Source organism: Anser brachyrhynchus (assembly GCF_964034855.1).
Source record: "Anser brachyrhynchus genome assembly, chromosome: 2".
In the NCBI taxonomy this organism is placed as follows: Eukaryota; Metazoa; Chordata; class Aves; order Anseriformes; family Anatidae; genus Anser; species Anser brachyrhynchus.
Window position 1 is genome coordinate 38,988,884 of NC_137695.1, and position 21,788 is coordinate 39,010,671.

At 39.2% G+C, this 21,788-nt stretch overlaps 1 protein-coding gene across 4 annotated transcripts in view; it reads left to right on the forward strand.

The window, feature by feature from the left end:
• LOC308190895 (uncharacterized protein) overlaps nucleotides 1–21,788 on the forward strand; it is a 64,776-nt gene that overhangs the window by 8,846 nt on the left and 34,142 nt on the right. The window contains exon 2 of one of the 4 annotated variants that reach the window (XR_013947559.1): nucleotides 12,489–12,640. The exons of the other annotated variants lie outside the window; for them this stretch is intronic. The gene's annotated coding sequence lies outside the window, so the exon portion shown is untranslated. The remainder of the gene's footprint in view (nucleotides 1–12,488; nucleotides 12,641–21,788) is intronic. 4 annotated transcript variants of the gene reach the window in all.

The following is a 21,788-nucleotide window of genomic DNA, read 5'->3' on the forward strand; positions in this document are numbered from 1 at the left end:
TATGGACAGAGACAATCCTTTGTAGGACAGGCTCTACTCACTGTTAACAACTACCAGGATGAGGGTCAAAAGTAGAAAGCTTTGTGGTTGTCAAACTACCACAGCCTGGTGCCTTACTTGCCCCTAGCTGATTGCACTTTTCAGCTGTGAATAGATGGAAAGACTCTTTTTCAATTCATTCCCTTCTCTTCCCTCCCCAGTGTGTGTCCTACTGAGATGAGTGAAGAAGTCTATATAAAAGTCAGACGTATGAATTTTGTGGGTTGACAATTCCCTCCAGGAAGAGGAAACTCTCATTCCCCATTGTAGGGGAATCTTCTTTTGCGCACTTTTGTGAGCCGTAGCAGATAGAGTGAGTCTGTCCTGGTCACCAAGGGCCTTTTGATGGTCAGATATTGTAAAATTTATTCAGCTCAATTCTGTCACGGTCTTCCTCACCCCTACTGGGAAGCGCTTCACTCTCTTTAGAAGTAATTCACGTACATGTCAGGACTTACACTAGACTTCCTTTTCCACCCCAGCAGCATTGCACTGGGTGGAGGCAGGTCCTGTGGTGAAGGGTGAGCTTCCCCCAGTGAGGAGCCTTACTACTGGAGACCAACATTTGAAGGAGATGGTCATGGCAGTCACATCCTAAGTGAGGACAGGGAGGCAGACACAAAATGAATAGATGTTGCACTGTGGATTTTTTCATCCTAACTTGCTGCACTTGTGCATGTGGTGTAGATGCAATTACAGGTGTAGATGCAACCATTTGTCACTAAACAGAATGACTGTTTTTGTCAGAAGAACAAGAAAAAAAGATTGTTTTGCTGTCACAGCTGTGGTCTGGAACATAATGCAAATATTAAAGCATCAAGCAAGAAAGGAAACATTTTAAAGGTTAAGGAATACTTCAGAATGGATAAGCTTGGAGTTATTTTTAACACAGGTGTTTCTGTACTGGTGCCATACCGTATGAGGAAACTTCACAGCTCTCCATGACTCTCACTCTAGGTGTTACACCTTTGCAGAGTGATGGCTTAGTAACTTTGACTGTAATGCAATAGGATTAGGAACACCTGCAAAACCTACTCCTGCTAAAGATACTTCCCCTTTCACAGACTATGCTTTTCACATAGATGTTCATTTCTGTATTTGTGTTCACAACATTTCTTACAAAAGGGATAAACTACATTTGAGACTTTGTGGGGCTACCTGCCACTCCTCAGACATCTCCATTGAAAAGAATATGAAATCAGGAAAATATGCTCATTGAAAATAATGTGTTCCAAAGTATATGTGTTAAGACCGAATAGCTGCAAAATTTCCTACAGTCAATCAGTCAGTTCCATCATGCCTAACCAAAACATTGAAGGAAACACACAAACCTTTTCTAATATCTAGAAATACTACAGTAATGGCCACGTTAGAAACTGTTGACAGACACTCTTAATTGTCAAACTCAATAATGACAGTAGAATATGGGAAACAATGAGAAAAGTGGATGAGAATTTCAGTAAATGTTAGCACTGTTCTTATATCTTTGAGTATGAAAGCTGTTCTTATTGAAAGAGTCTTTAAAGTATCCTACCATATTTAGATAATGTTTCTAGAATGAATGCCAGGCAAAATGATAGATTGTCTTTAATAGCTCTTATTCCTCTGCTTTCTGCCTGTTGTAATGTGTCATCTGAAAAGTGAAAGATCATGAGTGTGACCCTTCCTGAAATTTACAATTTGTTGTACACTTTCTTCCTATGGATGGGTTCTATGACAGTACCAGAGCTGCTGGACACATAATAAAGTGTGCACCTTCAGCAAAGGCCAATTGTGCAGAAATCTAAGGAAATGCTTTTCTGAGTTATGTATGCTCTGTATATAGAAGTATCCATTGCCAGAATGCAACAGATGCAGCTGGTGTCACAGAATACTGACATGACACTGCAAACTGCTGAAAGACTCTGCTCAGACCTTAACAGTTTAAAAAGCTTGAAAAACTTATTTGTTTACTTTATAGCCACAGATGACTGGTGTTCAGCAAGAATAAGCAAATAGAGGACCAGTTTTGGATCTTGAGTCAATGAGATAATAAGAAACTTGACATTAGCTTATTCAGAATGACTCCTCTTTCAGTGGCTTAACCAAGACTATTAGAGGGACTGAGCGTCAGAAGCAGTATTAAAATGGAAAACAGCAAAAGTGTTTGATTGGTTAATTTACTGAACAACACTGACTCATGTCAATAAGGTTAGTATCCTATGTGTGGCCTCAGAAAACCAAGTCTGTATCTCCAGCTCTGACTTTTGTCTATTGGATGTCCTTGAACACACAGCATTGCCCAGTGTTTGAGGTTTCCCATTAAAAATGGCAGTAATATTTCTTTACCTTTGTAAAAGTTCCGTGAAAGCAGTTAATGCAAAGCCTTTCATGGGAGCCAGGTATTATTCTTACTACTGATCTATTATGGTGGCAATTCTGTAGGCTATGAGAGAAGAAATTTCCTCTGCAGGCCTACAGCCAGGAGGGAACTTGTAGCTGCTGGAGCTACAGCTAATCAGTAGCTTCAAAATGGTCTGAGGGCAGATCAGCAATAGCTATAGATTTCACAAGACTTAAAAGCTGCTTCTGAATGACAGTAGTAGGAAAGACCACGAATATACCAAGGGGAAAAAAATGGTGGCAAACTTTCTGCATAATTGGTTTGCATCAGTCAAAATATCTGTGAAATACAAAGGTCAAGCAACTTATTTTAAAAAAACCCTATGTGAATCTAAGATTAGTCTTGACATTTTCAAAACCTCAGAAAATTAGGGGAAGGGCTACAGCCCTGAGGATTGTGGTCCCTTAGGCTGACTGGAGGAGAGATTACATTAAACATTTTGAGACCTGAATGATCCATTCTGTATTAGAGAAGATTTACAAGATCCTCAGAGTATGCTTGAAACATCTGACTGAGAGAGAGTCTGTGGACTTTCTGCTTTCTTGGTAGGGATTCTCAAGGGCACTATTAATGAATCAACTATTGTGATTGATGGAAAAATAAAGAAATTGAAGAAGAAATGAAGACAAACTATAATGTGGACTTTTTCCTGCAGTCCCATGATATCTTCAACATTAAGTGATTTTGGCAGATAATTTCTACTATGAAGCATGTGGATAGCCAGAAGGCTATTAAGAGAGAATGATGCTATAATATAAGCATGGAGGATTCTTATAAAGTGTATCTTTCTCTCATTCAAAGTACATGATGAAAAATGATGTGTCCAAAGTGCTAACAAATTATAACAAAGTATAAATTCTCCCTATATATATAATACTAAACCATCTTTATTATCATAAGCCACCATTTTCCCCTCACCCCGCTGATAAGTATTTCCTATTTATAAAAATAACTTCAACTATATCTTTTAGCTAATCATGGCTAGCTCCATATGCAGGCTGACAGTATGCCTGGGGTGATAATATGTCTGGACAGTTAGACCAGTGTGTGGTAGATGTAAAATACTTAAATTGGAAAGCAGAATTCTGGTGGAGTGAGACCCTGTGGTTGCTTTGCATGGATGAAGATGATTTCATCATGTGCAAGATGGAGGGGGATAAGACTCCTCCTTTCTTCCAGGTGAAAATCAGAGCTGAGTGACGTAATGAATATATGAATGCAGCTAGATGAAATCTTTCTTTCCCACCCATGTATATTGCTTACAGATTCTTATTAATTGCATTCCCTATTCCATGATTTTTTTTTGGTGAATAGATTAATTAATTAATTATTTTTTTGTTAACAATTGTGTGTGATTCATTAAATCTTTCTGAACAATGACTGTGAGCCTTTGCATTACTGTGTGGCTCTTACTGGTCACCTCAGAGGCATGGTATTGTCTCTGCCAGAACAATTGTGCATGTGTAATGCAAACTTAAAGTTTGTATTTCTGTCTTAAAAGAGACTTCGGTGCACGAAACATAGTTGTTAGTTTTTTTTCCATGCTACCATACACTTAATAGAAAGCTCTCCTCTCTGTTAACTGTGTTAAATTTCTACACATTTACTATGATCATTATGAGAATATATCATACTCAAGATCATGTTCATTTTCTACTTCTTCATTTTGCCCAGGGAAAGAATACAAGAACAGTTTGTGGAGCTAGATGACGCAGACTGGCATTCGAAATGCCATTTTTTTCATTTTGCTTGTGCTTATTTTAAGCCTTGTTCTTCCCGGGCCAAATCGGCCAGACCAGTCTGTAACCAGCTCTTTTCAAGGTGTATCTGTACTTGCATCTGCGCCAGTACTCTGGGCAGGAGGGTTATGTACTACTAGCTGCAGTGATGTCAATACTGCTGCCAATATTTTTATTTGCATTATAGCCAATGTGTTGGCCTTGTATATACAAAACAAAAAACAAAACACAATTCTTCCCCATGGCAGAGATTATGTCAGGCACTCTATAAGAATATTTTGAGTGCCATTTACTGAGTTTATTGGTATACATTTTTTTTATCACTATTATAGAGCACGTACCAAAGACATAAACATATCACTATTAATGAACAAACAACTAATATGTGTTTTTGGAACTCCTAAACTCTGGGTAGTAAACAAAGGCACATGTAAGATCCTGTAATTGCAGATAAATGGAAAGTCTGGCTGAAGTTGAGGGAATATTTCCGTTCTCCCTTTGTTTAACTCAACCGTGTCTACTTTATTTTGTATATCTAGCTTTTCGAGGCAACTTCACACGTAAAGAAAAGCAGTAGAATTCTCGGGGAGAAAAGGATAAATTATTCCATTTGCTTTCACAGAAGGAAGGTGTTAAGTGTACACAGAGTTGGGATAGGTTCCTATCGTGACAGAATAAAACTGGCATTTCAGCTAGTGCCTTACCATGGCAATCTGCTTCAAAGGAACAACTGTCATTTTTGATAAGGATAGTGAGAATTACTGTCATCTGGAGAGATCACTATGCCTCTGGGTTGTATAGTATATTATAACAGAAGGTTTTATTCTTTAAAAGAGGAATGATTATTCCACTACAGCATTTTGTTGCTGTTTTAGCACAGACATAGTTTGTGCACTGCATGACTGTAATGTAGCACTTTAGCTAGCTGTTTATGCTTTTTCCCTTTCTTTCTTTCTGTCTCTCTTTCTTTCTTTCCTTTCTTTCTTTTTCTTTCTTTCTCTTTCTTTCTTTTTCTTTCTTTCTCTTTCTTTCTTTCTCTTTCTCTTTCTTTCTTTCTTTCTTTCTTTCTTTCTTTCTTTCTTTCTTTCTTTCTTTCTTTCTTTCTTTCTTCTTTCTTTCTTTCTTTCTTTCTTTCTTTCTTTCTTTCTTTCTTTCTTTCTTTCTTTCTTTCTTTCTTTCTTTCTTTCTCTTTCTTTTTCTCTCTCTCTCTCTTTCTCTCTCTCTCTCTCTTTCTTTCTCTCTCTCTCTCTTTCTCTTTCTCTCTTTCTCTCTTTCCTCCTTTCTCTCTTCCCCCTTTCTCTCTTTCTCTCTTTCTCTCTCTCCCTCTTTCTCTCTCTCTTTCTCTCGTTCTTTCTCTTCTTTCTCTCTCTTTCTCTCTCTTCTTTCTCTCTCTCTTTCTCTTTCTCTTTCTTTCCCTTCCTTCCTTCCTTCCTCCCTCCCTCCCTCCCTCCCTCCCTCCTTCCCTTCCTCCCTTTTTCCTAGCAGACAGTCAGACAGAAAATGTAACCATTTATTAGAATCCTTCGTATGGCAAGTGGATTTAGGGTGAGTGCATGCATGTGTGAATGTGTGTGTGTGCGCACGCGCATGCCTTCCTGCAGCCAAGATCCAAGGCAGATCCTTGCAGAAGCTGCACGACCAAGTGAGTTATTATGGAGAGTTTCTCTGTGGCTGAGCCAGTATGAGCTGGGTGCTAAACTTGTTTCCGCTTGAAGTTGCTCTTTGCATACTTGTTAAGGCAGAACGTTCTACCTTTTCACCTCTGCAATACTGGGTGTGAAACATGAGCCTCTAGGTGTTTCCTGGCTGGCAAGAATTCAATGGTAATAAAATTACTAGTAGAATAAATGTTTCAGAGGCAGTTATCCTCTCTCACCTGTTTGTAATTTTTTATTAATTATTACAAATGTGTTTAAGTACACTACCTGATTTTAATCTGCTGTATTCCCAGGATTTACATATAAAGGTCTTTTTCCCACAGAATAATGAATAATCGCTTATGTCAGGGTGTGGTGTTAAAATACTGAAGGTTGCTGATACACCTACTAGCAATCGTTCGTTTTGTAAAAGGCTGAATTCTATAAGTAGTTTGCTTTTTATGGCCCTGATCCAAAATTCTGTTGAAATCAGACTACTATTGAGTTAAAAAAGCTACAGATCTGGTCTCAAATGTTCTTTTATGGGAAGTGTTTGTAGTGCCATTGTTAACAATATATGCAGCACTGGGCGTGTGAACTGTATAAGTAGAAATTTTACTTTTCCCAAAGCTCTTGCTCACTTCTGTGCATTCTTTACTCAAGCAAACAGCAGGTGGCTTACATGAATGGTGGGGTTAATGAGACTGCTTAAGTGAGCAACTCTTTATCAGAACAAGACTGAAAATAAAATCACAAACTGGTCCTCAATATTAGAGAATTTAGGACTTGTCAGTTAGCAGTGAGAACTATAAAGGATTAATATCATTATATACAGAAAGAAAAGCAAACTGGGATAGCGGTGGCAAGGGGGAGGAGGGGTTGTTGTTTCAAGAGCAGCAGAGCTAATGAGATCTAATGCTTTTGTTTCTTAATCCCTGAACTGAATTAATCTCTCTCCCTTCCCATGTGACATCATCCCTTAGGTGCAGGGGAGCCCCAGGGCAAGGTGCATGCTGCCTGGCTGGCCAAACAGAGGGGAAGGGAGCTGAACTGCACCTTCCCTTAGTAGAAAGTAGCCTTGCCTCTGCTCTCCTTCCACTTTTGATTTTCCCGAGTTATAGAGAAACATAGTTATCTTCAGTATTTCAGGTTGGATTGAAAGAAGACTAAAAGTTCTAAAGGTATTTGGGAGGAAGGAAGGAAGATAATACAATCATGTAAGACTCCTTTTCCTAACAAAAAAATAAAAAAGATGCATCCTGAACTCCATTTGAACAGGGGTGAGCCATTATCTTGCAGTTCTCCATTCACATTACAAATCAACGTGCCCTTGTGAGGCACTTTACTTTCAGAATAATTTATCCAAAAATAGAAAGCCCTAATAAAATGATAAACTAAGAATAATCTGTATTAAGAAGTAGATCATATGGATTATTTTTCTGTTTCCTCATTATGCCAGTTAGCATGTTACCTTTGGCTACTGTCAGACTAGGAGGATGAAAATGGAATATTTTATATGGTTTTATGTCTTGTTCTGTGTTTTACTTTCTCCCTTCCAATTCTGCATTACAGATTTGACAAAACATAAACAGAAATACCAACATACTGAAAAAGGTATGTTTTACACGGGCTATATAGTTCTTGTGAAGGAAAGAGTTTGCAGCTAATCAGTCTTGACAAACTTTGAAAAGACTGATCCAGTGCTTGATCCAAATCATTCATAAGGCTAGAAGAGAAATGTCTGTTCTAATGCAGCCCTTGCAGTACTATTCACTAGTGGAGAGCTTCTCTATCTGTCATGTTAATGACACTTTGAAGTTTGAATGTTGATGGATCTCGAACTGCAGCTCCACAGCTGGGCACCAGTGTTATCTGGGCAAGTGTCAGGTAGGATTTCACATCATAATAGCTACTCAAAAAACACTTATCACTCTTGTCTAGGATACAAGATTTATAAATATTAGCAGTTAGTGTTTGAAAGTTAAGGAACTCACAAAGACCCAGCAACAAAACAATCCAACAGAATATTCTTCCCACTTTCAAACTCAAAAAATTATTTCTCTGAAGAAAAAGTGACATCAAATGCTTTTTTTTTTTTTTTTTTTTTTAGATAAAAGATACTACAAATAAGAAAGATCCTCCAGGAGAGACTTTAAAGTGTCTTTCAAAATTAGCAAGCACAAAAAACCCGTAGGTCAAGAATCAAGTCCTCTCCTATAATCCGTATTCACTCAGCATTTCAAACTCAAGGTCCTGGAACTGACTTTCAAAATGTTATTTCTTCATGAAATGTGTGTTAAACCGTTGACACTATTCATCCCCCTCTAAACACCCTGCATCAGCTGAAATTCAAAGGAATCAAACAATGAACTGACCCCTTGAGGAAAAAAAAGTAACAGCAGCACCAAGGTTGCTCTGAATACTGAAAAATGGGCAGTGATATGTGAAGCAAAGAGGATTGTGTAGTCAGTGATGCTGGCAATTTTAAAGTTTGAAATAAATTGTATTATAAAAATAATACAGAGCATACCGCATATATAAATACAATTTATATGGATATAAAATGCACATATAAAGGCAATACAAGCCTCAAGTGATCCGAGTCTGGTTAAGTCCTGCCACAATTCTCTGAAAATCTCACAGGCTTTCTACTTTCAATTAACAGTGATGACAGTTCTGATCCTCCCCACAATAACAAACTTAAGTGTTTGGTGGCTATTAACAAAACAAAACAAAACAAAACAAAACAAAAAAAGTAAGATTGTAGTCATCACAGTTGTCATACATGCAGTGTTTGAAAGTTTCAGGTAAAGATGAATTAAGATGGCAAAGAAGATAAGATAAACTCTGAAAACAAAGAAAAATCATCATGGATGCAATTTTCTTTTCAGTTAAAAACTGTAGTATAGTTATTGAGAAATCAAATTCATAAGCATGTAAAGAAACCCAATGACCTCGAAGGGCAGAAATCAGGCTTTACTTCAAGACTGTTAAGATGTCGAAGATGGATAATTCTGAACTCCTGGCTGGGCATTTAACCTTAGGAAGAAGTCCAATCAGTCAAAACCAGAGAAATGCATGGTATGTACGACTCTTCAAACAGGCACAAAGATTACAATTTAGCTTATTGACTTTTGAGTTACAGTGCTTTGGGAAGGCTCAGGAATCTCACTCTACTACCATTGCTGCTATGATTTATGTTCTATTTAGATGACATTTATGGCACCTTTGGGCCCATGAACCTGTGAACTTACGGACCTCAAAGACAGGATTCTGTTTTGAGTAAGACCTTTTTATGCCCTGCCACCATAAGAGAACTGAATTCTCCATTGGAGTTACCTGCTAGTGTAAAGCTGATGGATATCTTCTGCATTGGCTACCGTTCACTTCCCAACAGAAAGACTGGACTGAGGATAACACAGCTGTGTTAGGATGACAGGATATGGTCAACTTATTGGGATGCTATGGCAGAGCAGAACTCTGCTGTACTTCCACTCTGCTGGCAGAGCCCTTGGTAAACATCTGTGCAAGGAGCCAGATAAAAACAGCTGGTTGGCTGCTCTCATTCTTGCCTGGTTTAGGGTAGGAGGATCCAAAGACTGGAGGTTTGAATGTTCTTACAGTCTTACTCATAACAAGCAGGCCTTGAGCTACAGAAGAGAATGTAACTTGGAGTATTAAAATAAGTTGCTGGCTGCAAGATCTGTCTTCCTCTAATGATACACAGGATGTCCTGTATAGGAATATCTACAACCCCCTGGAGACACCAGGCATTAACTTTTCATTTTTTCTCTCTCTCAAAAGTTGTTCATACCCTGTGGGAATTTGATGAGGTTCATAGGCATGACCCTGATTTGTTAATAAAATGGTCCCTTTTAGGTTTTCACAAAAATCTAGTGCTTAGTTATATTTCTGAAGAAGGTCTTAAAGGAGATTTTATTATTATTATTATTATTATTATTATTATTATTATTATTATTTTTCAATGATACAAATAACATTTTGGAGCATATATTCTCCACTGAGTAAGGTATCTGGATTCCCTATTATTTATTGAGAAATAAATGGCTCCAAAGTATCAGAGTAGTATATGTGTCAAAATAGATAAAGCTAAGCAGAGACCAATAACTTTTATGGACATCAGTTATTTACAGATGAAGACAGTGCTCTAATGTAATCCCATGAAGTGTAGGTTAGGTGATTTAACTCAAATTGGGAAAAACAATAAGGAACATACATATATATATAAACCAGAACTGGATTTTGGGTAGCGTTTTAAATACAGACTAAAGCTGTCATATTCAACGAAGTTGCTCAAGACTCACTTGGGTGTAAGCGGAATCGGAGTCTGGCTGTAAGAGTGACTTAACAGTGACTCAACATGCTGAATTGTTGCTCCAAATAGTAGCTATCAAAGGCATCTTGCCTTTGCGTAAATGACTAATATAATTAGCTTATAACATCACCATAGGCATTGGCAAAGTAATCATCATTACTATCCATTGTGTTCACAACATCTGAACCATTCATTTGGAAGTCTGTGAAACAGAAACTTCTATCCATCTCAGGAGAACTTTGTTTTCACCCTCACACATTTTCTGCAGGGGCCTGTTTTCCATGCCTCCCCATACTCCTGCTCATTCTTAAACTGCTTATGAAATGTAATTAGCATTGTTCCTGCTTGCTTCGTCTTTATTTTTTATTTTTTAAAGATTGAGGCGGAGATGGGAAAAAATGTGTTTTTACAATAAAAACAAATACAAAATTCCTTTGTACACAAAACCTTGTCCTGCTTGGTTAGCTCAATTAAACACATGCAGAAATAGGCTCACAAAGTAGGTCCTATTTCGCTGTTAGTTTCATTCATACAATTCTGAAGTTATTATGGGTAAAACGAAGGGCAGAATTTAGTCCATTGTATGCTTAAAAAGAAAAGAAAGTACTGGGAGAATTTAATGTCTCACTTTTCTAACAAAGCGGATGTTCTTCCATAGCCATGAAGATTGGAACATGACTTGAATGGGTTACCAGCACTATGATACTAAGTTAACTAATATGACACTGAATGCATAACTTTTTTTTTTTTTTTAATGAACATAATGATTAAGAGCATAATGGCAGCACTATTACTTTGCTTTGTAATTTTTTTTTATATTATTAGATGTTTATGAAATTGCAGTTAAAATCTGGCTTTATTTGCTAATATACTCAAAAGGAACTCTTGCTATGAACTTTATATTTTTTTCAACAGGCTCAGCCGTGGTGTTGAGGATCCTCTTAGATAAAGAGACTTCTGTTCCTAGACCACTAAAAAGTTTAAGTCACATCTGATTTAAGACTAGACTGCTCAGCACTTTGCACAATTAAGCATAGTCATACTTTCATGTTTCTGGTTTGAGTAATATGTAGTGCAATAACTCTAGTAATAACTGAAAAAGTGGTTCTTCAAATATCCAGCTAGGAATTCAGGTCTATCAAGTCTACCAGTGTTGTCAGTAGAACTAATGTCTTGCTGTGGTTATCTTCTGCCTACTGTCTTGGGTGGTGATCTTTCACTTTGCTAGAGTTCAGTTCAGGTTGTGGGCTGTGCAGAAAACTAACTACTGCCTTTGCATGGATTACACACAGTAGATCCGATGAACTGATTCATTGAATAGTTTGTAGATCAGGCTTTGTGTGTGCAGTAAACTGAGTTTGTTTCGGATATGCTGGGGTAGCTATTAATCCACAACGTTGTCTGATATATCCCATGTTAGACTTCCTGCATATATGAAGGTAAACTGCATTAGTGAAGTTAGTCCTAGCTGTCTTGTCTCAGACCGGCTTTCACAGGTGTATGGACTCCTATCTGCCCTGGACTGTCTTTCCAATGTCAGGTCTGGCTCCCTTCCCTCCTATTTCATCATTGTTTTGGGCCTTCCAGGAAAGGAAGATGTGATGGATTTTTTATGACACAAGAAACTCCTGTCAGATTAGTCCCTTTCCCTGGTATTGATTAATCATTCACAGTAAACTCTTCAGAGTAAACTCTGCATGTGGCTTCCTGTCTTTCAGTAGTGTCCATCAGTTAAAAAGTGAGCTTTATTTGTTTGAGGTCAGGAGATGTCCTTCTTTCTATTATTTATAGTACATGTGTTTTGATTAGACAAACAGCCACTGAGGTGATGCTTCTTTTATTAATAATGCAAACACTGTACAAACTCATTGGTTTGTTTATAACCAGGTACATTTTTTTTAAAGGCCATATATAAAAGACTGAAAAAAAGTTTTGAAAAGTTTCTGAAAGTTCAGGGAAATAACTAAGTGGTAGATATGCAGTGGCAAGTTCATTTCTATGAAGCTCTATCAAGAAATCTCCACTCCTCTCTTCTTCTCTCAAACCCTCCATGCTCAAAAACCTGCAGAGTGGGTATGTTGTGTTCCTATATTGCAGATACCTAAAATAAAGACCTTATTTCCAGACTTGCAAAAAATATTCACATCCACAATCTGAATCATTCTGAAAAGATCATAGCAGTCTTTAAAGACTCTACAAAAAGCTGAGAATTCTAAAAAATAGGTTTTTCTGTATATACCCAATAGAAGCCTTAGGGTGCAGAACTTCTTATACTCTTGTTTTGGCTTTGTGTCCCCAATTCCTTTAACTCATGGTTGAGAATTTAAAATATTATTTAATTTTTCATCATACAGCTGAACTCATGGCTATGAGTCTGATGGTGGTAAGCCAGTGAAATCAAGACTGAAGGATCCCACCAGCTGAGAACTGTTGCAACTCTGCTCATGAGCAGCACATCCCTCTGTTCTGGGGTGCCCAGATGTCCATGCAGGCTGATGACAAGCAGGTGAATTTAAAGCAACTTGAGTTAATGGTACTGAGTTATTGGTTTAGCTCTCAGTTTAAAAGTCAGGAAGTGACAGTTGAGATGGATATGCACTGAAGAGGCACACTTTTTAATCTTGTTTTTCTTGAGCTGAATTTTTGAATGCAGAATCTGATCCTACATATAAGCTCAACAGTGGAACTGTAATGCAATAGCATTTAAAAACAGCGACCACCAAGAAGCAAATTAACATAGAGGAAAACTGTTTGGAAGTGTTTGATGACACTTTCCAGCAGGCAGGCTATGCACAGTTTTTATATACAGTAGCCTAGCATTTCCAAAGGGCAGAAAGAGATGAAGGATAAAGGATAATCTTTTGTAGCTTTGAGGCACGCGAGCTTTATGGATCCTCATTTGCAGTTGGAGAGCTGAAGCAATGCTATCTTTCAGTCAGGTGTTGCTTTACTCAGAGTTTTCTTTAAAGTGTCATGGCAGAAAATTGACAATGTTAAGAACATACCTATTTATGTGCTTCTTTTTAAAGAAATGAATTAAAACCCATTCCATATCACTTTTTTTTTTTTTGCAATACCATACACTGTTTATGGCTCTGACAAACAATGCAGTGATTTGAAACCTGCCCAAAACATGTTTAAGAGCTCTACTGCTATAAATTAATGCATTTGTAACACATTTTACTTGGATTTATCTCTGCTCATATGGAATGATGTATTTTTCCCCAAGAACAGTACAAATAAAAGCTGAAGATTACAGTTTGTGTTAGAGTGGGTAAGAACAGATAAGGGTATTTCTTTTTGTGGAAGATGAAACAAATAGAAGAAGAGCAGAAGAACAACAAAGATGCTCTTTCACAGCAGGGGATATATTTGATGACCTACAGTAAATATTATAAATGCCTGAAAGTGCTTTCATATACAAGTATTGCTTTGTAGTAGGCACTTTGTAGTATGTATTTGCTATTCTCTTCCAACACAAATAAATACCAGGCTAGGGGAGAGTTATATAACTGCAAGATTAGGAAGATGATGAAAATGTAGCATATCATTAGTCACTGTCAAAGGAAGCACAGACATCGGTTGTCTTGCAAAGGGCCACAAATTCCTCATTGATTTATTTGTTCCACTTATGTTTAGGACTAACATAAGCACTGTAATTGGTAGGTTGATTTGTGTGGCAAATGTTAATTACTGAGTATAAGTTATGGTGGAAAAGAAAACCATGTGGCAATGCTGTATAACCCAGGTTGTTTAAAAATAAAAAAACAAATGGGAGCTTAAAAGTAAAGCGGGGTCTGAACTGCATAATGAGCTGCTACATCTGGGGTTATGCAGGAAGCAAAGACTGGAAGATCCTACCAATAATTCAGGAATCCTTCACTGAAGCCTATTGGCTATTCCTAAACACCATCCTGAAGACATTTCACTTTTGCCCCCGACATATTTTTTTTTTCTCCCACTGAAAAAGGGGGCAGTAAAAGCCAGAAGTATCATTTTGGAGCTCTTGGAGAACTTCCAAGCATCTTTCTCCATGATGTAGAATAGGCTTCCAGAAGCTTTTCTTTGTATCATGGAATATTTTGAATCAAAGAAAAAGGCTCTCTTAGTGCCTCAGCTCTGTGACAAAGCAACCTTACTTCTGAATTCACTGGAGAGATACTGTTCACTGGTGAAACTTCCAGCAATCTAGAAAGAGAGGGGCAGGACAAAGTGTGCAGACAGCAAGCTGGATATTGATTTATCACGCTCAATAAGCTCTTCAGTTCAACCAATGGATCGTGAATCTGCATGGGGATCTGAAGGGTTGAATGGATCAGAGCCTTCATAAAAAAATTAGAAAGTGCTCAAAGACTTGGGGTACTCCATTTTTAAGATTCCCAGCTGTGATAGCCACAAACTCATTATCAGAGCTCCAGCCTGGTAGTTCTAGATCCATTTTGAAGTCCCAGCAAATGAGCATGACAGGGAATTCAGTCAGTTCTGTTGGCAGGCATATTTTTAAATGAACTCACCTATGATCTTCTGAAAGAAACTGTGGTGCTTCTCAGGGTGTGGTGCTGTTCTCATCATACCCAGACATGCTGCAGTGATAAGGGACCTTGTGTTCACTATCTCAGTACCTTCTCCGCTTGACTTCTGGGAAGAAGTCAGGGATGAGCATGCTTTCTGACTCTAAGGAGGTGACAGGGTTGGAAATAGGTTGCAAGCAGTGAGAAAGAGGACAGGGTGAAAGTGAGAGGAGGTGAGAATAAGTGCCCAGCACTTGGAGCCGTTGGAGTTGTGGTTCCTTTCCTCAGAAGCAAGCACAACCCATTCTGCCCCTCTGCCTTCTGAAAGAATGGCAGTGAGTTACAAATTGCTCTATATTTCTCCCCCCAAAACAGGAGGTGAATCAGCCTCCTGTATAGCCTTTACTGATTATAGCTCTAAAAGGTATGAATACAGCTGTGAAGGGGACTCTCTTCAGGCAGAGCAAACAGGTAGACCAAGGACTCAGCAGGAATTTCAGATGTCTCCATGGAATGTGTCACTCCAGCAAGTGAGACCCTCCAGTGAGGGAGCACTATGAGACAATGTAGGTGTGATTACATGTCAGCTATGTACATAACAAAGATGTCACAAATTAATCTGCTGCTTAATTTTGTCTTCTGAAGTTAGCATCACAGTGGAGAATGTAATATGATATTAGAACTGTAAGAAAGATATTTAAAAATGTAGTAAATCTTAATTATAGGTTTAGCTGTCTCTCTTTTTTTTAATGGTTGGCTTTATTCATAGTATGAGAATAATTGTGGCTTTTGCTGGTAGTCTGAAAAAAGCTTGCCGTTTGTTTTCTAAGTTTTAATGGGATCTAAGTGGTCAGCAGCCAAAAAACTTCATATTAATGGTATTTAGCTTTTGTTTTAAAAGATGTATTTATTTTTGAACTAGATTTGATCAACATACACAATGCTTTTTGCCAAAGATTTTAAAATGTGTTTTGCTTAAAATTGTCAAGACTTCTGATAAAATAATTTGCAAAAATGTATCTGGCCTGTTTTCAAGTAGGGGAAGGCTTTTCTCCATTTTCTCACTTCTCTGTTGTTTCTGTTGTTGTTTTTTCCCCTGTTCTTTTGATGCATCCTGACTCAAGCACTCCATTTAAAGCCTATGAACATCTCAGAGAGCTGGAAGCATGCTGGGCCTGCTGAAGCACAGCACAGTGCACAACCCTGCGACTGCTCCCTTCTCTACCCGCCCACTGTGCAGCACAAGCTCATGGCCTTATCCTGAAAAGTGTTGAGTCCCTGCCAGATCCAGCCTGGGAGATGGGTCTGTTTAGTACCTCTGAATACTAACTAGGTTGTTTTTACCCAACAGTAATATGTGACAAATTAAACAATATAAATTTTATCTTGATCTTAATTAAGGCAACAGCAATATTCCCATTAACTTCAGTGGGACCAGGATTATATCAAATATTATTTAAACATTTATAATAGCATTAGATAATGGCTTCAGAATAATTAAGAGTCTATTGAAGAAATTTAGCTTGATGGTGGAAAGGCAAATTATGTCAAATGAACGGGAACTGTCGTTTATGGAAGCCTATTGAGATAGTCTTGTTTATTGAGGGAAGAAAGTGAAGCTCATAGGAATCTTTCAGGGGCAGTGTCTGAGGGTCTTTTTGGGACTGAGAAAGAGGAGTGGGAATATTAAACAGATGTGTGAGGTGGGAACAGTGTTTTTCACCATCACACAGACTCAGCAGTCAGGAGTATCCAAAAATTAATTTTTGATTGGTAAAATGAGATCCTAGATTCAGTGTAGGCTGTTTCAATTAGGTCTGTGCAGATACACAGAATTAATGGGTCAAATAAGTAATTAATGGTGTTAATATATCAATCACTTTTCTAATAAAAGTGTCTGAAATGAGTCAGGGGAAAAATCTAATAATTAATTTGAAAACTGCTGTGATGCTTCAATTGATTTGGGGCTGGAAGAAAAGAGAATAATTAGTAAGAATCAAAAACAATATCACTTTTCGTCCTCCAAATGGGGAGGAAAATTAAACAGAGATGTGATTGAAATATCATTTTTTATCCTTGTAAGGTGAATGGAAATGTCATCTATACTAGAAACTTATTCTTTATTATAAAAATCTGCACTTTTTATTTTTATGCACAGTCACAGAATAAAAGAATCACAGAATGTTAGGGATTGAAAGGGACCTTGAAAGATCATCTAGTCCAATCTTCCTGCCTGAGCAGGAAGAAGTCTTTCAGTCCTTCCTTTTACGGAAAGTCATGTCAAATCTGTAAAGAAGCAAGTGGCGAGCAAATGTTCTAGGTTTGCTCATTAATCCAGAACTTCAACATCTTAAGAAATACCTTTCTTGGTGTACTGCTATTATAAAATAATGATGAAATAATAAATGTTATTTATTTATTTATTACAAAGCATGTATATTTCAACACAAAATGAAGGCATTAATCAATTTGATCTTTGCTAGACTGCTTACTGGACAACAAATGAAAGAGGAGAGGTATTGCATGAAAGATTCTATTACTCATAAAGATAGCTTGTGTAGAAGTTATTTAATTTCTAGTGGAAATTTTTGAGATTTTTGACTGTGTTAATTTTTTTCGGTAAAATGAACTTAATGAATACATTGGCGGAGATGCAAGAAGTGTGAATTTGTAGGGGTAAAAAATACAAAATTTCCTTTTGGAAATCTTTTGACTGACTATGCAGTGATACTGGGTTTGGCTTAATTAACTTCTGCCATATTAAACAAAAGTGCAATGCTATCGTTATGAAAGATAGTTCACCGCCATCATTTAACTTCTTGTTCCTGCCCTTTCCTTCTCACTGTCCATATGCAAACCAAATTAGCAAATGAATATGAAACAGTCAAAACCCTTTCCAATAAAAATCAAGATTCATCCGCATCTTCCTTGCAAAAAGTTGTCATTGCTGTATGAGCATAATACAGGCAAATTATGGCACCCAAAACAAACAACATAATTTGGATTGCTTTGACTGATACCCTAAGTCTTTGAATGAAAAGAAGTTGTTAAAAGTACTTAAAATAAAAGGAAAAGCAAAACAAATGTAAGATAAATGAAATGGAAACGTTGGGGTGCGGTTGGGCCTCAGGATGTGGGACCTACACCTCCTGCCAGGCGTAAACATCCCAGGAGAGGAAAGAGTACTGTCATGAGGTGTTTGGACTAGAGGGAATGGCCTCAAGTTGCACCAGGGGAGGTTTAGGTTGGAAATGAGGAGACATTTCTTCTCAGAAAGAGTAGTCAGGCATTGGAACAGGTTGCCCAGGGAGGTGTGGGAGACAGAGGGATTTGGCTAACCTCTTTTTAGTGGTTTGTGGGAACAGGACAAGGGGCAGTGGCTACAAAATGGATCACAGGATGTTCTGCATCAACATGCGAAAGAATTTCTTCATGGTAAGGGTGATGGAGCACTGGAACAGGCTGCCCAGGGAGGTTGTGGAGTCTCCTTCTCTGGAGATATTCAAGGCGCGTCTGGATGCCTACCAGGGCAACCTGCTCTAGGGAATCTGCTTTGGCAGGGGGGTTGGACCCGATGATCTCTTGAGGTCCCTTCCAACCCTTACAATTCTATGTTCTGTGATTCTGTAGTGGAGTCACCATCCCTGGGGGTGTTCAAGGAAAGGTTGAATGGCCCAAATGGCCTGGGGGAACCATCCCCAGAAAAGGGGCCCTCATCCTTCCCAACCCTCATCCTTCTTCCACATGAGGGCACCTTTCAGGCCACTCCCAGTACAGCCGCCTTTGGCCACGCATGGGCCACTCCATCACAGAGGATTGCTGAGGTCACAGTGGCCACCACTGCCCCTCCTTTGCTCTGGTCCCTATAAAACAGGACCCCTGCAGCTGGCCCACCACTTGCTGAGCTTCTAGGCACTCTGACAGGCAGCATCTTTGGCAGGAAGAAGTCCAGAAGCAGGAAGGTGAGCGGCAGGCCTCCTCGGTGTGAGAGGACAGCGATGCAGTCCAAGGAAGCACTGAGAAGGAAGGGACCTAATGAGAAGGAGAAGTGTCATGGGCAGAGGGGTAGTGCCTGCAGCACAACAGACACCAGTGCTCAGGGGACCTCTGGTGTGCAGCCCATGGACACATATAAGCGTTACCATTGGCACCACAATGATGCAGGGAACAGGCCGCCCCCTCAGCCATACAGTGACAGGGAGCCTGGGCCTTCCCATTGGTGCAATGGTGGCATGGGGCAAAGGCAGGCATATCAGGCAGACAGCCGCATGGAGCAGAGGCGTGCTCATAGTCTGGAACACAGTGTGGGATGCAGCCATGGCTGTAAACCAGACGGCAACGTTGAACCCATGCATGGAAATCAACTGGACAGTGGCATGGGACCTAGGGGTGGAACTGGACGACCCCCTGGTTCGGCACCCTGGCCTGAAAACATTCTGGATGGAAGGCATCCCGTTTAGACAGTCCCAGGCAAGGACTGGCTTACCCTTCTGCCTAACACCGTGGAGCCCATGGAGCTGGATCCACCAGAATATGTGGAGGAACCAATGGAAGTGGATCTGCCTTTGCCAGATCAGACCTGGGACTACCCTGGCATGTCTTTGCTCTGTGCCATCAGAGCGCAAAAACAGCATCGTAGGAGTGCCTGGCAAGCTCCCTACTCGTTTCTCAGGCTCCATCCCAAGCATTAGCTTGGAGCCACCAAACACCATGGACATCCTGCAGGCTTACCTGCAAGGTGTCCCGGCAATGAAGAACTCTGTTGTCAATTCTCAGGGGTTGTGTAAGTGTTTTTTTCCCATCCCCCAGCCCTTGTGCGAGAGGTCGCATCCCTTCTGCACAGAGCCTCAAGGAAGAGCACAAGAAAGGACCCAGCTTCCTTCGGGCTGCTGCACTGGGGTGACAGGAGGAGTCCCTGAGGGCCACCATGCACCTTTAACATTTGTGAAAATAGACTGAGGGGTGAAAATAGTAGTGTGTAAGAGATTATAGGTGGCTAATTTCTTATATTAGGAGTGAGTTTCTATATCTGAGTAATTGGTAATGACAGGCATGGAGAGGGCCGAGGTACTCAACAACTTCTTTGCCTCTGTCTGCACTGGTAGATGGGCTTCCCAAGCCTTTCATTTCCCTAAACCTGTAGATGGAGGCTGGGGGATCAAAGTCCCACCCACTGTAAGTGAAGAGCAGGTTCGACACCACCTGATGAATCTAAACAGGTACAAGGCTATGGGACCTGATGACATGAATCCCAGGGTCCTGAGGGAACTGGCTGATGTAGTTGCCAAGCCTCTCTCCATCATACTTGAAAAGTCCTGGCATTCGGGTGATTTCCCTGGTGAGTGGAAAAATGGAAACGTCATGCCCCTACTCTTCAACAGTTAAAACAATGAGGAGACATTTTGTCTCAGAAAGAGTGGTCAGGCATTGGAATGGGTTGCCCAGGGAAGCGGTCAAGTCACCGTCCCTGGGGGTGTTCAAGGAAAGGTTGGACATGGTGCTTAGGGACATGGTTTAGTGGGTGACATCGGTAGCAGGATGATGGTTGGACCAGATGATCTTGAAGGTCTTTTCTAACCTAAGTTTTTCTATGATTCTAAATAAATCTTTTTGAAAGTTAGATTCTTAAGCGGAATGTGAACAACACCATTATCTTGCATTACTTCAAAACTCCAGCATGAAAGCTGTCTCTTGGGAAGCGGAGATGTAGATACTGATGTAGAAATACTACACAACTAGGAAATTTTAGAAAAGTAGGAACATTAAGCATCAGATGACTGTGGATACAAATTGTGGTTGCTCAACAAAATCCAGAGGGATCCCAGCAACTCTGAAAGAGTGTTGCAGCTGAGAAATAGTCTTTCCCTTACATTACAGGTAGCTGTTCTCTCTTCATTTTATGAAGATTTAAATTTTTTATTTAAGCTAAACTTACTCTCCATACTTTTCTCTCCTCTTCCTGGAAATTTCTGTTTAAATGTAACATGAACCAATACTGATGTTTCAGTTCTTTGCTGCACTAAATTTTACCTGATCTTTGTTCCAGACACTGCTGTTGGGCATGGTGTGACAAGCATACGAGTTGCAAGGGTATTTTGTATGTAGAAAAGTGACTTTATTTTAACAAGTTGTTGTTAGGTTGGCATTTTATTAGCAGAGTATCAACTTGCTTGAGTCTCAAAGCTTTTAATCTATAAAGCACACCTACAACTAGGTCCCTGAACAGTGGGCCAATAAATTGGAAAATAATATTTGTACTGCCTTAGAACAAATACACTAAGCAAGCAAGAAAAGAAAAAAAAAAACAGAACAAAACAAAACAAAACAAAAAAACAGCATTTCAAATAACACATATGAGTATGATGTTTAATTATTTTTTTGTACTATATATTTATCATATAGGTTTCTTATTCTTTTTGTTCTGTATGTGTGAATAACTTCAAATATATATAAATATCTTCTAAGATTTGCCAATGTTCTTGTAGAACCTTGCCTGCAGCAATACTGGCTTGTGTTGCCTTGCAGTCCTGTACATAGCAAATAGCGAACTGTTTTCACTCCGTGTTGGGATGACAGCAGTCAATGCCAGTACACAAACAGACATGCTTTAGCATGATAATACACTTCACAAGTTGAATTTCCAGTTGTTAAGCAAATATGGCTGTGGTCATTTCAACTCCATTTAACATGCATGTGAAAATATCAATATCAAGAGAAAAAAATGATTTTCAGGACTCAGACAGGATGCCGCAAACAAAGTGTAGGAAAAAAAGGCTAAAAAAGGGCAAAAATAAATTTAGAGCTTTCGTTTTTGCAGTTCAGTGTACTGGTTCTCCTTAATGGTTCACTAAATTGTGTCAAGTATATATACTTGACTCCTGCTGCAATACTCCAGGTATACAATAAGCTTCTTTGTCCAGCTTTGTAATCCACACTGAGACATAGCATTTCACAGTTATTTGGGTATAAGCAGCCAAGCTAGCTCATTTAACATGCCTGCATCTGACATAGCCCATATCAGAGTCCGTGAGTGCTCTGTTACCACTCTTGGGCAGTATAGGGTTTAATGGGCACATTCACTGGCAGTCCTCCCTCTGCAGCGTATATCTTTTTGTGTCCTAGTTGCTCTAGGATGTTTGAAAG